Source organism: Canis lupus, chromosome 10, assembly GCF_011100685.1.
Source record: "Canis lupus familiaris isolate Mischka breed German Shepherd chromosome 10, alternate assembly UU_Cfam_GSD_1.0, whole genome shotgun sequence".
Lineage (NCBI taxonomy): Eukaryota > Metazoa > Chordata > Mammalia > Carnivora > Canidae > Canis > Canis lupus.
In genome coordinates this window covers 55614419-55628954 of record NC_049231.1, presented here as the reverse complement: position 1 = coordinate 55628954, position 14536 = coordinate 55614419, and the positions used below count along the sequence as shown (strand labels likewise).

Genomic DNA, 14536 nt, shown 5'->3' with positions numbered 1-14536 from the left:
AGCACTTCTGCTGAAGTGTGTCTAAAGGGGCACAGATTTTTTACAGGGCTGCAGTGTATAAACAGGGGCTACCTCTTATCCTGAGAGTGGTTAAAAGTGAAGTTAATCTTCATCAGGAATGTGCCTTGTTTCTGTTCTGTTTGTCCATGGAAGACATTAATCAGGGCTTTCTTGGAAACAATGTTCTGGTATATGAGTTAAAATTGTAATGAATCTAAAGAGAGGCAAATGAAAAAGTCTAAAAATAGATTTCTATTCAGCATAATCCACACCCTTCTCCCTTAGTCACAGTTCTCTCAGTTGAAAATCAACCAGCAGTCAAGGGCATGGAGCTTTGCAAGGGCTTTGCCCTTTGCTTTAGAGCACAGATAGGCACACCCAACACCCTGCAGGATCACTGGTCTCTTGTGCAGAGCAATTAAACTGCCAGATTCCAGCTGTGCTGCACCTTTCAGATTTTCCTAACATTAATTTCTACATGAGCCAAGGCAAATGAGCAACTGGGAAACCTGATTAGTCTTTCCAAGGCTGCCTCTGTGGACTATCTCATTTCTCCCCAATGAAAGGAGTGTTCTATGGTTCTGCCGTGTGCATACTAAACATTCATTTATTATCTTAAAAGAAGGAAGTACTCCTAAATAACATACACATAATTCCCAATTAGGTAATTTTAACTTTAATCATTATGCAAACCTAATGAGCCACCTTTAATTTTTGTTGCTCCCTGAGTTGGGTATCTTTCAAAAAAATATTTAAAGAAATATCATTATTCCAGAATACCCACAACAATATAGAATATATTTCCTCACGAATGCTGACCAGATAGGTATTAAATAACTCCAGGGATTCCATCATTTATGAATAAACACAATTTGGAAGTGTAACGTATGGAGTTGAAAATTTGCCAAGCTCATTACTGTCATCATTGATTTGGTCAGGATATGTTGTAACTGAGGGAATTTCAGGTCTGCTTCTGTACTAGATACATTGGAATTGATGCACGATGACTGCCTAAGTGCATGTACATTCTATTGTGCATAAAGAAGTGGGATTCAGCCTTTCTGGTTGCTCTTCCCGGCAAGATGCCCTGGCCCATGTGATGGTCACAAGGACCCTGTCATTCAGATTGCAGTCTGGCCCTACCATTTCTCTCCCTATGCATAGGTCTTGAGGGGCAGCAGGAGATGGAGGCCTAGAGGAGGAACCCAGTTTACGTTTGTTAAAGGACCAAGTCTTGCAGAAGAAATTTCAAGAGAGAGAAGTAAATATTTTCCCAAATCTGAGTCTACGGATAACTATTTTCTTTTTCTGTTAAAAGTTCTACCACTTAATGACATGGGGTTTGTGTGTCTTCCTGAGGCCTCTGTTGTGTCCTTGTCTTTCAAAGTGGTCCCTTCTTTGAAAGGAACAGGGGAGGAAGTCTTAACTTTTTCCTCATAGCATGAGTATTTAAAAGAACCATGAAGCTGGCATAGCCCATGAGTGGACTTCAGTATATGTGTACCTCCCCTGAGATGTCATGCAAACCTGGGGTATTAATCCATGTATGTACATGTGTTTTTTTTTTAAGGAAGGGCATCCATTGCTCAGTTGCTTACAAGGGTTTGGGTTCCCGCACTGCCAAGAATCACTGTCATGGATGTTCTCAGCAGTATTTACGCACAGACTTTGTGATGGAACTATTAATACTACTGATGTTTTGAAAATGCTGGGGTTTTGAAAATGCAATTCTGAAAGGGATGTATTCGAAATGGTTTGCTATCAGACACACAAAATATTACTGGAGTAATAAGTCATGTTGCCCAAATAATCAAGACTGTGTGGAATGCCTCATGGTCTGAGCTTTCACTTAAACTCAGAGTTGGCTGATTTTTTTTATTTTTCTGATATGCAAGTTCTTTGCTTGTTCTGCTCTCCTGGACTCCGGAACAGAAGTTCAGTGATAATGGAGCATTTGCAAATTATGTCTTTCAGTACACTGGAAAAGAAAGTTTCATTTTTTTTATTCCTTTCAGTCTAGTAGAGCTCTGATCTCTCATGCCTGAAATATATTTTCTTTTGGAATCTGTCTTTTTTACTGACTAAGTATTCATGATGAAAAAGAACTTTCTAGGAAGCAGAATAAGTCGAGCACATTGTGTTTCATCTTTATGATGAAATGCAGACTTCCCATTAAAAGGCAAATCTTTTGAAAAAATTGAATAGAAGCCATTTAAAAAAGAGGCTTACAGATAAAAGTTGGAGGACTAAGAAAAACTGATAAAATTAATTTGATGGTGAATTGGATAAATTTCAATTTTTTAAAAAAATACACATGCACACACAGAACACACAATATAGTGAAAAGAGCACAGGATGCCAGGCCATCTAGTGTTGGTATAGAGCTTAATAAGCTTTATCTTATTTTTATCAAAAAATTTTATTTAATAAGTGGTTTAGTAAATGATTTATTATTTCACTCATTCAGTGACATATGAGTGTCGACATGGGGCTAGGGTCTTTGTTGATCTCTGAAAATATGAATGAGAAGTGATCCTCTTCGAAAGCCCGCTTTCAGTCTAGGAGACAGACCAAACATGCTCAGGATCAGTATTGTCACTGGAAGCTGTGTAATAGGGAGAAATCTAATGTGAGATCTTCAGGTGCAAACTTGGTGCCATTATATGTTAGCTTGGTGACCATGGCTGATCATGGCACCACCAGAGGTAGCATATAATTTATTTTTAAACCAAATCGTATCATCTCTCAACATTGTTGTCAGTATGTAAAAGATTAAGTAGAATGACCATAAATCCTGATAAATGTTGTTATTAATTTCTTTATTATTAAAAACATAGCATGAACAAAGTTGCTTGGGAGCACAGAGGAGGGAAACTCAGAAAAATGGCTAGAAAGTTTCTGGAAAGATAATATAGAAAATGTGGTATCTGAGCTAAGAGGGTAGGAGTGAGAAGGATATTCAAAGGAACACAGATGGCCTGTAAAAGCATGAGTGCTTCTGGTAGGGGTGGGTGGGTAGGATTAAGGTTACGGAGAAAAAATTGCTCATATTGTTGTCCTTCATATATTGTCTTTCAAAATTTACCTTTTAAAATCTTTGTTCTTGACGTCAAAGAATACTTGATGTCTGAGGAATAATTGTCACTTTTAGGCCTCTTTATTTCCAACTAGCTAGTCTCCCAATGTGGGTTTATTAACTCCATAATTTCTCCAATAAATATAGATTTTTAATTGGAAATATATTCTAATTTACTCTTTTTATTTATGTTAAGACTATAGTTTTCTATTTTTCATCTTGAGATTTATTTCATAGCAAAATTCCAAAAGAGTTCTACCTTCTATTACTACCTTTTATTGAACATTCTTTATTTTATACACAGTGTTGTTTCATATGTAATTTGGTACTAAATGCTATTTCTTACTTTCTACTTAGAATAATACTATCTCAGTCTGCCACACCACTTTAGAGCAACAAGCTTATGGAATATATATGTGAGCATGTGTGCTTGTTTGCTTGTATGTATCTTACCATTATGTAAATGTGAGATAGTTTTAAGCCAAAAAATTTTTTTTTTCCTAACTTCCTGAATCTTCGGTGAGATACCAAAAGAAGCAGGGTATAGAAGTAACAATATGGTGATACTAACTGGCAGCATGATTCATAATAATGCTTGATCTCTTCACAAATATGTGCTGTCATTTCTATTAAGGTATATTTGCCTGTGATGTTTTTTCTTTTAAATTTAGCCTAAACTCTCCAAGGTCATGAACCTATGATACTTGAAATTTGAATCGACACAGTAATATATCCAGTATGGCAAATGACAGTTTCCTTGTTACTTTGAGGAGCACATTCATTTTGAATAGACTTAGAATGTAAAATAAAATCCTTATCAGTTAATGTTTTCAAAATCAATTCACATTGTCAATGCATTCAAATGCTTTTAGAGAATATAATACTCTCTGCACACCAGGGCACTCAGCAAGTGTTAGCCTTAATTTTCAGATATATTAGGAATCAGTGTACTTGAAATACGATTATTTTAGCAATACCTTTTTCACGTTTAATAAAATTCTTATCTATTAAAATGTCTGCAAAGAATTCAGTGCTATTAATCTAATTGAAACTATTTGATTTCATGGAGATGAATGTTAAAATGACTAATATTTTTTGGAGACAAATTTAATTTGCTTTTAAGCACTATAGCAAATGACATTCTTCTAGATGGCTGAATGGTATTGATGTTTATGTGTTCAGGTGTTGCACAAATTAAGGAGCTAAATCACTTTCAGAGGTAGGAGTTAAATGTGGTAGAGGAGTCATTAAAGTAATTTACAGCTGATGATATGTCAAAGCAGTTTCCTATGAAATCCTACAGAGATGGGAGGGAGTATGAATCATTGAGAATTAAAGATTTTTCATCTCTAATTACTTTAGCTCTCTTAGGAACCACTCGTAAATTTTTAATGTAAAAAATAAAAACAACAAACACCAGAGAGGGAATATCACGTTTGATATTGGCTCACCCAATTTTTGTTTCTCAAGACCAGAATTCTGGGATTAAGCTAAATTTGTGTATTTGATTTTTAACGCCTCCTCTCTTCATATTCCCTAAAACAACATCAGCCACAAATTGTTCATAAGGCCTGTGAGATTGCATTCCTTTGTCTTCTTCATTTGATGAAAATGAATGGGGACCATCTAGAAAGCTGCCAATATAGGTTTTTCTTTTATCTTTAATGCAAGTTAACCCTTAGAATAGAAAATGATTTGAGTATCCCTGAGTTTGTATTTATTTATTATGTTAATTTCTATTATTGTTTAATTTAAATGAGGGTTACAGTGAACATCTATTGTTCTGGTCACCCAGCATCAACTCACCTTTTTCTGGATAAAAGCACCCCATTTTTTCCTCTGGGAATCTCTCTGTCACCTATTCCTCTTTTAGGGTAGCAAGTATGTGGCCTAGATTTGCCCAATCAAAGCATTATATTCCTATAGCCACAGCAGTTGGCTCAGGAATGGATATATGAGAATAGCTATTTTGTTATTATAAGGACCTTGGGAATGAAGTTAACATGGAGAAGAGTAAGAACGAGGGGGAGGGGCCAAGTTTCAGTGACTTTTTGAACCTCTGAAAAAAAGACCTAGATTTTTCAGTTATTTATTCCAAGAAGTTTCGCTTTTCATTTCTGCCAGTTTGAATTGGGTTTTCTGTCACTCGCAACTGAAAGAATTCTAACCAAATATGCACAGAATTTTTGAGCTGGAAATCAGTGAGTTGCAAGAGTAGTGGGGTTAAAATGAAGTACAACTTCATTCCTGTACCAATTTCAGAGGCAGAGTGGTTTTTTCTTTTTCCCTCTCTAAATATCATTTCTTTCCAAATAAGATTGCTAAAAGTTATGTCTAGATGTAGGCATGTATAAAGAATCAATCTGGCAGTTTTGAAATAAAAATCCTGACAAAGTAATTCAACTTCTTTTATGTTTTCTGAGATAAATATCTTTTTCTATATTGTGCCTCTGAGAGGAAGACAAACCTAGGTTTCATTTTTTTCTTTTTTGAATAGTTGCAGGGTAAGGTGGCAGTATCCGTGCCTGCTGTGTCCATGGCTAGAGCAACAGAGAATAGCCTGGAAGTTAGCCCTGATCAGTCACCCAGGCTGAGAGGCATAGAGCTGGGCAAGCTGAGAGGCATAGAGCTGGGCACTGGGGCAGCCTGGCCCGAGAAGATGTCCAAATCTGTGGTGACATGGAAGTATGCATGCAGGCCTTGGATAACCTGAGGAGAAAAGGGCCCTGGCTGAACTCACCTCATACAATCCGTTCTCTTGAACCACCTTGCTAATCCTGCTTAATGCTGCAGGGTCCCTCTTTATGTTATTACTAGTTTAGGGCATGTATTTAAGTATCTATTAATTTTTTCTAGCATTTATTCATGTTTTTTGTTAAGACCAAGGTTCTATGATCTCCATCTACCAGACTCTCATGTAATCAAAAGTCTTCAATAAGGTTTTAAAAATTATTTTTTCCTATTGATTTTGGTTGTATTGCAATTATTATAAGATTGTCAGGTGATTGTCAGACTAGGAAATAATTATCTCAGAGGTTGGCTCAGAGAAATGGTTATGTGCTTGTTGGTGTGGGAGAGGGAGGGATGGGTGTGGTTGCAGCCCAGCAAGCATCCCCTGGCTGAAAGTAACAAGCTTTCTGGAAAGGACTACAATTCAGATGCTAGCAAATCTCCATTTCCTGCTTGGAGGCAACTCTGTTGCTTCCTGTCCTTTGGTCTCAGAATCTATTCATCACCAGGAAATACTCCCAGAATACTCTTCAAGGAGCTAAGGAAAAATAACAGCCAGCCTAGAATTTCATACCTAGCCAAATACTTTTTAAAGAATAAGGGCAAAATGAAAAAAAAAATTAGACAAAGACTAGGAGAACTTACTATCCACAATGTTTTATAAAGGAAATAGATATACTTTATCAGGAAGAGGAGTAAACACAGAGGAAAGGCATGAATTATAAATATAATGAACAGAAACAAAAAAGTCATAAAATTTAACCATCGATGGTGCTTCCTCACAAGTACAAATAAGGTAAAACTAAATTTCAAGACTGTAGCAAGGTAAGTTATAAAGTTCAAGGGCAATTAAAACATATTTTCAGTAGGAGTATATGATGTTGAAGAACTTATTACTCTCATCTGTGATTTTTTCTAAGTCTATCTTAACACATTAAGAGAGCCTTAAGGAAAAATTCCAGTCTTTAGCTTTTCAGCAACGATATAACAAGAAAAACAATTTTTTAGCAGTCTAATCAAAGGCAGGATGAAGAGAACAAAAGAAGCCGTGAAATAAATGGTAAGCAGAAACCACAAAATAAGATGGTAGAAATAATGCAAATGTATCAGTATTCAGAACAAATATTTCAAGTAACAAATACTGTCAAGTTAGCTCATGTTGACTTCAGGTTGTATCATTCTGGTAGCCTGAGCTGATAGACACCTTGATCCCACCCAGAACACTAACAAATTCTGGAAAAAATAAAAGAAATTCTTAAATGTATAATCCAAACAAATAATAACATAAAGAGGGACTCCAAAGCACTGAGCAGCCTTTGTCAAGTAACGTGATATTTTTGTCTCCACCTACCTTACATATGGATATCTCTTGAATGGTTTTGAACTCTGGGGCAGAAGAATATGTGAGGTTTCCTCAGTCCCCAGCAGAACAGAAAAGGAAACTTAGAGAACACACCCACACATAGGAAAACTCGATGTATGACAAGAATGTCATCCATCAGCGGAGATGATCTCTTTAGTAAATGGAGTAGGCATAGGTGGCTATCTAAATAGGGAAGAAAGGGTAAAAGTAGATCCCTGTCTCATATCATACACAAAAATCTATTCCTGGCAGAACTGCAAAATATCAAACAGCAACATATAGAATAAAGAAAAGGTAAATGGGAGAATATTTTATAATCTCAGAGGAGAGAGAGAGAGAAACCTTTAAAACAATGCACACACAAAAAAAGCACAAACCACAAAAGAAATAGCCAAATTTCACTAACTTAAAATTTAAACCTCGTTCACAGTAATACACAAATAATGTTAAAATAAAAATCAGTGTGGAAGAAGGTATTTGGTACACATGACTGTCCGAGAATTAGTGGCCAAGAACATCGAAGGTTCAGTAAAACCCACTGGACAAAAGTGGAAAAGGTGGGATAGATGATTCACAGAAAAGGACATCTAAGTGGTGTCCAGAGATTAGCAGTGATGTGCAACTGAAGTAGTGAGCAGGAGCTGCAAATCAAAGCACGAAGTACAACTTTATACTACTAGAATTGCAGAAATACACGTGATGACACTGATACACACCTATCTGTATGAACATGAAGTACAACCACTGAGGGCATGGAGAAATAAGGATCTTATCCACTGCTGAAGGGGATGGAAATAAAACCGACTTTGGAGAGAACTTTGGCAATACCTACCAAACCAGAAGATTGCCTGTGCCAATGGTAGAAGCGTGCCAGGAAATACAAACAGGTGGGTTCAGTGCTAAGTTGCTTACAATGGTGAAAAACTGACAACAGTCTAAATATCCTTTAGAGGAAAATTAACAAATTATAGCATATTCACAAAATAGAGTATTATAAAATCAAAATGAATGAATTTGTGTTCCACTTGTCAGTATAGGACATAATGTGGACTTAAAAAAAAAAAAAACAGAAGAAAACCTGTGAAGTGATACCTGTGGAACGGTAAAATTTTTGTAAAGTTTAAATACGCAGCCTAGTTCCAATATGGGATGAAGAAGGCAATGATTTTATTTATGAAAAAGTAAAACATTTACTAAAGAATTCTGATAATGTGGACAGTAGATATATGATGTGTATATGCTGTGTATTTTATTATTAAAATTTTTTGGTATGAGGAAGGGGAGGTGGGGGTGAAAGGGTGACGGGCACTGAGGGGGGCACTTGACGGGATGAGCACTGGATGTTATTCTGTATGTTGGCAAATTGAACACTAATAAAAATAAATTTATTATTAAATAATAAATTTTTTTGGTATGTATGAGTATTGTATAATAAAAGAAAATAAACAGGGAGATAAAAATATCTAATCAGGACAAAATAGAAAAAAAAAGGTAAAAGATATCAATAGGTAATGCATTAAAGAGGAAACCTGAATGACTAATGAATATATTCAGGCACAATTATAACCAAGTAAATTAAATAAAAGCAAAAATATAAGTTCACTCTATCAAATGGGGAAAAATGAAAATTTTGAAAACACCCTATCAGTGAAGGACTTTGATGGGAGGAAATTATAGTAAAGTAGTATAATTCCTTTGTAAAACAACTTGGTGGTATATAACTTTGAAGATGGCCATATCTTATGTACAAACCACATTATCCTAAATATGCTTTCATGCAGGTGCACAAAGAACAAGAATGTTTATTACTACACTATTATATGAGTGGAAAACTGAAAACTAACCTAAATAAACTTAGAGGATTAGAAATATTAAGATCTATTCACATCATGGAACACTACATAGATAAAATTACTAGGTCTGTATAATGCATCAACATTGGCAAATATAAAAACTATAAATGCTTAACAAAAATAAGATTTGTTCAATGTTACATGCAACATCATACTATTTATGTCCATTAAAAACAGAATCTCTCTTCTGCTTTTGGTCTGTCATTAGACCAAAAACATGTCCTAATTACTATTGTTTTACAATAGATCTTGACATTGTGTGAGCACATCTCTCTACTTTGATCATCTTCAATAATATTTTGTCTATTTCTGGCCTTTTTTTCCCCAAATAAAATTTAAAAGTAGCTTGTGAAAGTTAATTAAAATGTGTTGATATTTTACTGCAATTACATTGATTCTATTGCTCTGATAATTTAGAGAGAATTGATAGTTTTGTAATAGTGAACTTTCCTACCCATGAAGATGATACTTTATTTTTTTTTAAAGATTTTATTTATTTATTCATGAGAGACACGGATTGAGAGAGAGAGAGGCAGAGACACAGGCAGAGGAAGAAGCAGGCTCCATGCAGGGAGCCCGATGTGGGACTCCATCCCGGGTCTCAAGGATCACGCCCTGGGCCAAAGGCGGGCACCAAACCGCTAAGCCACCCAGGGATTCCCACTTCCCTCTATTTTTAAATTGTCTTCATCAATGTCTTTCAGTGATGTCCAGCTTTGTCCAAAAATATACTTTGCACCTTTTGGTACCCTGAACACCTTATATATTTGTCAGGTACCTTGTATCTCTGTTTGCCCCCCACATTTGCCACCTACCCAAATGAACATTGTATTTTTGTTTTTTGTTTTTTTTTTTAAGTGAAAACAGTTCTCATTTTGGAGATGAAAGAAATTCTATCTCCTAACTTCTCCCTATTATTAATGAAGTTATGGGTGAATAGAGGACCATTAATATATGCCAGATTCTACCATAAATGCTGGTCAGAAATTAAGGGAAAATTAATTGCAAAGAAAACACTTCTATGGGGACGTGTCAGAAGCCATGATTTACTAGCTGTGTCTAGACTGTCTGCTCCAGATAATGGTTGGCAGGACAGCCTGAGTTATGACAGATGTGGCTGGCTGATGATCATTTAAAGGCAGCATTAATAACATGCTTTCGGAGAATATAAACATAGTTAAGGGGAGGGCTGCTCTTAAAGGAGTTGGAGATATTGCCCTGGTTCTGTTCTTCTTTCTCCCAAATCTGCTTGCCTATAAGCCATTCCGATGTTATGATTCAGAATCTGCCAAGTTCTTGGAGTATTTTCATATTACTGGCTTAATGTTACCCTAAACAGCAATAAAGGCTTCTATTCATAAAACATATCCAAAGAGTTCTGATTTATGAGAGATACCAGTGTGGCGTTTTCCATCATCTTTGAGTCTGCCTATGGGCTCGGAGTTTCCATCTAAAAATAATAATTACTGTTGTGCCTCAACTGGAGGTAAGGCCAGCTGTCTTTAACGCTTTGCACATGGCCTAGATGCTTAGCACAATGTGAGGAAAAATAAGCAGATCATAAATAAGAAGTAGTTTTAGTAAAGCTTTGAAAATGGATCTATTGCCCATTTATCCATGTGGGGAAACTCATTTGGTATCTGCTGGCACATTTCCAAGAGTGTTTCTTTCTGCCCATTTGTACCACTAGGACCTTTGGGTGGTTTCAGGACTAATGAAGTAATTATCTATGTAGAAACCTTGAATTTGCCTAGCTCATCTCTATAATTCATATCAGACAGCAGTGAATTGGAGAGATTTTAGTTTCTGATTACAAGTTGTGGAATAAAGCTTCGTGGCTATCTATTTAAGAAATACATTGTCTTTTGGTTTTTCTCCTTGGGGAATTGTAGTATGCAGGGGCAAACAAATCATAAAACATTCACCTACCTAGTATGAATCTTATTCAACTATTGCGTATTGGCTTACACACTCTTTTATGTTCCTTGAGTGCTTTTTATGGTTTACCTGTCTTGGGTTGTAATTTCCAAGAGGATAGCATCCATGGTGGTGAATTGTTTTATGTTATATTAGAAGCAGGTAGTTATATAACAAATGCTGTTTGAAGAGGATGGTGGTAATGGTGACTCTATATACATTTGTCTTCAGTATTGGCATAACCGACTGATTTGGAGCTTGATGTGATTGGTTGGACTGTAAACCTGGAAGTATCCTTGCATTTTTCCGTGAAATCAGAGAACTGGTTTCTAGCTTGAATGCCAAACAGAGGTGCAGAATATACCTCTGGAATTGCTTAGAGTGTCAGGGGATACTTATGAAGAACCAAAGTCTCAAGATGTGGGATAGAGGCAAGGCTGTTATACCATGTGGTCATTGCTAGAGGAGGAAGCAAGGCCATTGACATGCACCTTGCAGAAAAGCTCTTCCCGATAAAAGCCAAAGCTCCTTAGCCATACCTTTGATGGAGTTTCTTACCTTAAGAGAATTTTAAGTGGAAGAAATATGAGCAATGCATGGATTTGAGTTAATACTAATGTATCAGTCCTGGCTCATTCACTGGGGCAAATGTGTCCTACTAATGTAAGCTGTTCATAATAGGGAAAATTGAGTGTAGGATGTATGGGAACCCTCTGGACCATCTTTACAATTCTTCTGTAAATCAAAGCCTATTTTAAAATAAGTTTATTTTTAAAAAGGAATTTTAAGAGGGATGCCTGAGTGGCTCAGTTGGTTAAGCATCTGATTCTTGATTTCAGCTCAGGTCACGATCTCAGGGTTGTGAAATGGAGCCCTGTGTTGGGCTTAGCTCTGGGCATGGAGCCTGCCTGAGATTGTCTCTCTCTCTCTTTCTCACCCTCTGTACCTCCTTCCTCTCTCTTAAAAAAAAAAGGAATTTTAAGCAAGACCAGAAGACTAAGAACCTTAGTAAATAATAAATAGTAGTATGATGAAAGCTTTGTCCTAGCACTGTAAAATAAAGGCTGCAAAACTTACCAGATGTAAGTTGTTCAAAAAAGGGGGACAGATCTGATGTGTTTGGAAATGAGGGAAAGTTAATTCATGAGAAAATAGCCTTGGCTTAGTGCACAGGGAGGATGGGATGGGTCTGCCTACACCTGGGAACCTCCTTTCAGAGATTCCTGAAACTTTGGGTGGCAGAGTTGGAGGTGGAAATAGACAGGAATGTAACCAGGAGAGTTTCAAGTTTCTGGCAGAGGAGTAGGGAAGTACTCTGGTAGAAGGTTCCCTGAGATGTTTTTGACTGACAGCGAGCAGCAGAGGCAAGAGTAGGGATATTTGTCCACTTGCCATACGGGGTCTTAATTATTCTCCTTGCTCCATGGCTTTGTGTGTTTGAAGTCATCCTAGGCACATGTGGTAGCTGGGGCAGCAAGGGTGGCATCTGTTACTTTGGTGTCAAGATCCTCTGTGTCTTGGGATCAGAGTATGGCCAGATAGGGATGGCAGCAACAGCCATGCAAGAAGTAAAAGAACAGATGTGAGATACCTCAGATATCTTTGTTCTACCACCTGACTCTGAGAATGGGGAAATTGAAGGGCCAGACTCATTCAAATTCTTCAACATCAGCACACCAGAAATCAGGAACTTCCCCCAAAATTGTGACGACTGCCTGAAATACAGCCCATGTTCTCTCTGCCATGGAGCAGAGCATCACTTGATTCTTCACCCACCGACCCAGCTCCACTTTTTTTTTTTTTTTCCTTTTGGATTTGATCTTGTAACTCTGATGTTTATTCTGTTGGAAGCTCCATAGCATCTAGGTTCTGTGCACGGAACAGTGTAATGAGGACGATATTTACAGATGTTAACTCATGAACTTAAAACTTCTTGCTTAAGTCACTGACTGAACCCAAAGGGTTTATTCTCCAAGAACAAGTACTAGAGCAGAGTAGAACAGTGTGGCTAGACGAGTGGCTTCTAAGCTTCTTCTGCTGGCCATGTCTCGTAAGAAGAAATTAATTACAGGACACAACCCTGTACACAAAACTATACATATGAAAAGCTAAAATGTTTACTAAAATAATGCTAATTCTAGCAATGTGCTATATACTATGATTTTCCTGTCCTCTATTCTATTTTACTTTTGACAATGCCTTTTGTAATTCACAAAACTTATTATATCCAGTGTGGTGCTATTTGCATTTAGAAAAACAATGGACAAGAACAAAGAAGAAGCTGTGGCCAGGGACAAGTATGCTGTTTTTATAAAGTTTTATTGGAACCTAGTCATGCCCATTCATTTACATATTGGCTATGGTTACTTTTGTGTAGTTACCAGAGAGACTATATGACCTAAAAAGCCTAAAATACTTACTATCTGTTCCTTTCAAAATAAGTTTATTGACCCCGAGTTTGGAACAAAGAAAGGTAGCCTAGGTATATAAATGAGTTTACATATAAAGTATATATTTATACTTATAATTCACTTTCATATTTATTTGAGAGAGAGAACACAAGTGGAGGGGAGGAAGGGACAGAGGGAGAGGGAGAAGCAGACTTCCTGCTAAGCAGAGAGCCTGATACGAGACTTGATCCCAACACCCTGGGATCATAATCTGGGCTGAAGGCAGATACTTGACCTACTGAGTCACCCAGGTGCCCCTCACCTTCATATTTTCATACAGATTTATATCTATGTATGTCTATTTAAGTATCTCTAGTAATTTTTTAGTTGCAGTCAGAATATGCTATGGTCAGGTAGGATGAATATTCACTGAAGACATGTCTTGGGAATGTTTAGTGGTTACTGCCATTGAAATTCGTGAATGCCATGAACATTGTAGGGTTGTCTGTTGAACAGTGGATTTTTATAACAATGCTGGACAATTCGAAGAAAGAATGATAATGATTCCTAAATTTTTGACTCAAAAGATAGTCTGTTCACAGGGACCTTCTATACTAGTTAAACACACACACACACACACACACACACACACACACAAAACACAAGAGATGCCTGGGTGGCTCAGCAGTTGAGCATCTGCCTTTGGCTCAGGTCATGATCCCCACCTCCGGGGAGTGAGTTCCCTATGGGGCTCCTGCTTCTTCCTCTGCCTGCTTCTTCCTCTGCCTATGTCTCTGCCTCTCTCTGTGTGTATCTCTCATGAATAAATAAAATCTTAAAAAAAAAAAAGTCCTACATTTTAGAACTTGAGGACGAGCATCACTTGATTCTTCACCCACCGACCCAGCTCCACGTTTTTTTGTCCTTTTGGATTTGATCTTATAGGTTGCTGACCGGTAATTTCAGTTGTGTTCATGGCTTCAACAAATCTTTAAGACCGTAAGAGCATTGATTATTGGAAATGCTGTTGTAAGTTGGAACAAATGTTATTGAAGGCCAATTTGTGCTAGATACTATGGAGAGAATCTTAGGATCCAGTGTGGAAGTCTTGGTTACACATATGATCACAGAGTGAGAGGCAACTGGCAGTGCCTTGTCTCCCATCCAAGTACTAACCAGGCCTGACCCTGCTTAGCTTCCTAGATCA

At 37.1% G+C, this 14536-nt stretch overlaps 1 long non-coding RNA gene across 2 annotated transcripts in view; it reads left to right on the top strand.

The window, feature by feature from the left end:
• The window catches only part of LOC111097752, a 170859-nt gene extending 165021 nt beyond the window's left edge, over positions 1-5838 (top strand). For both annotated transcript variants that reach the window (XR_005365231.1, XR_005365230.1), the window contains one exon: positions 5574-5838. This is a non-coding gene — a long non-coding RNA (uncharacterized LOC111097752). The remainder of the gene's footprint in view (positions 1-5573) is intronic.
• Positions 5839-14536: the final 8698 nt, after the last annotated feature.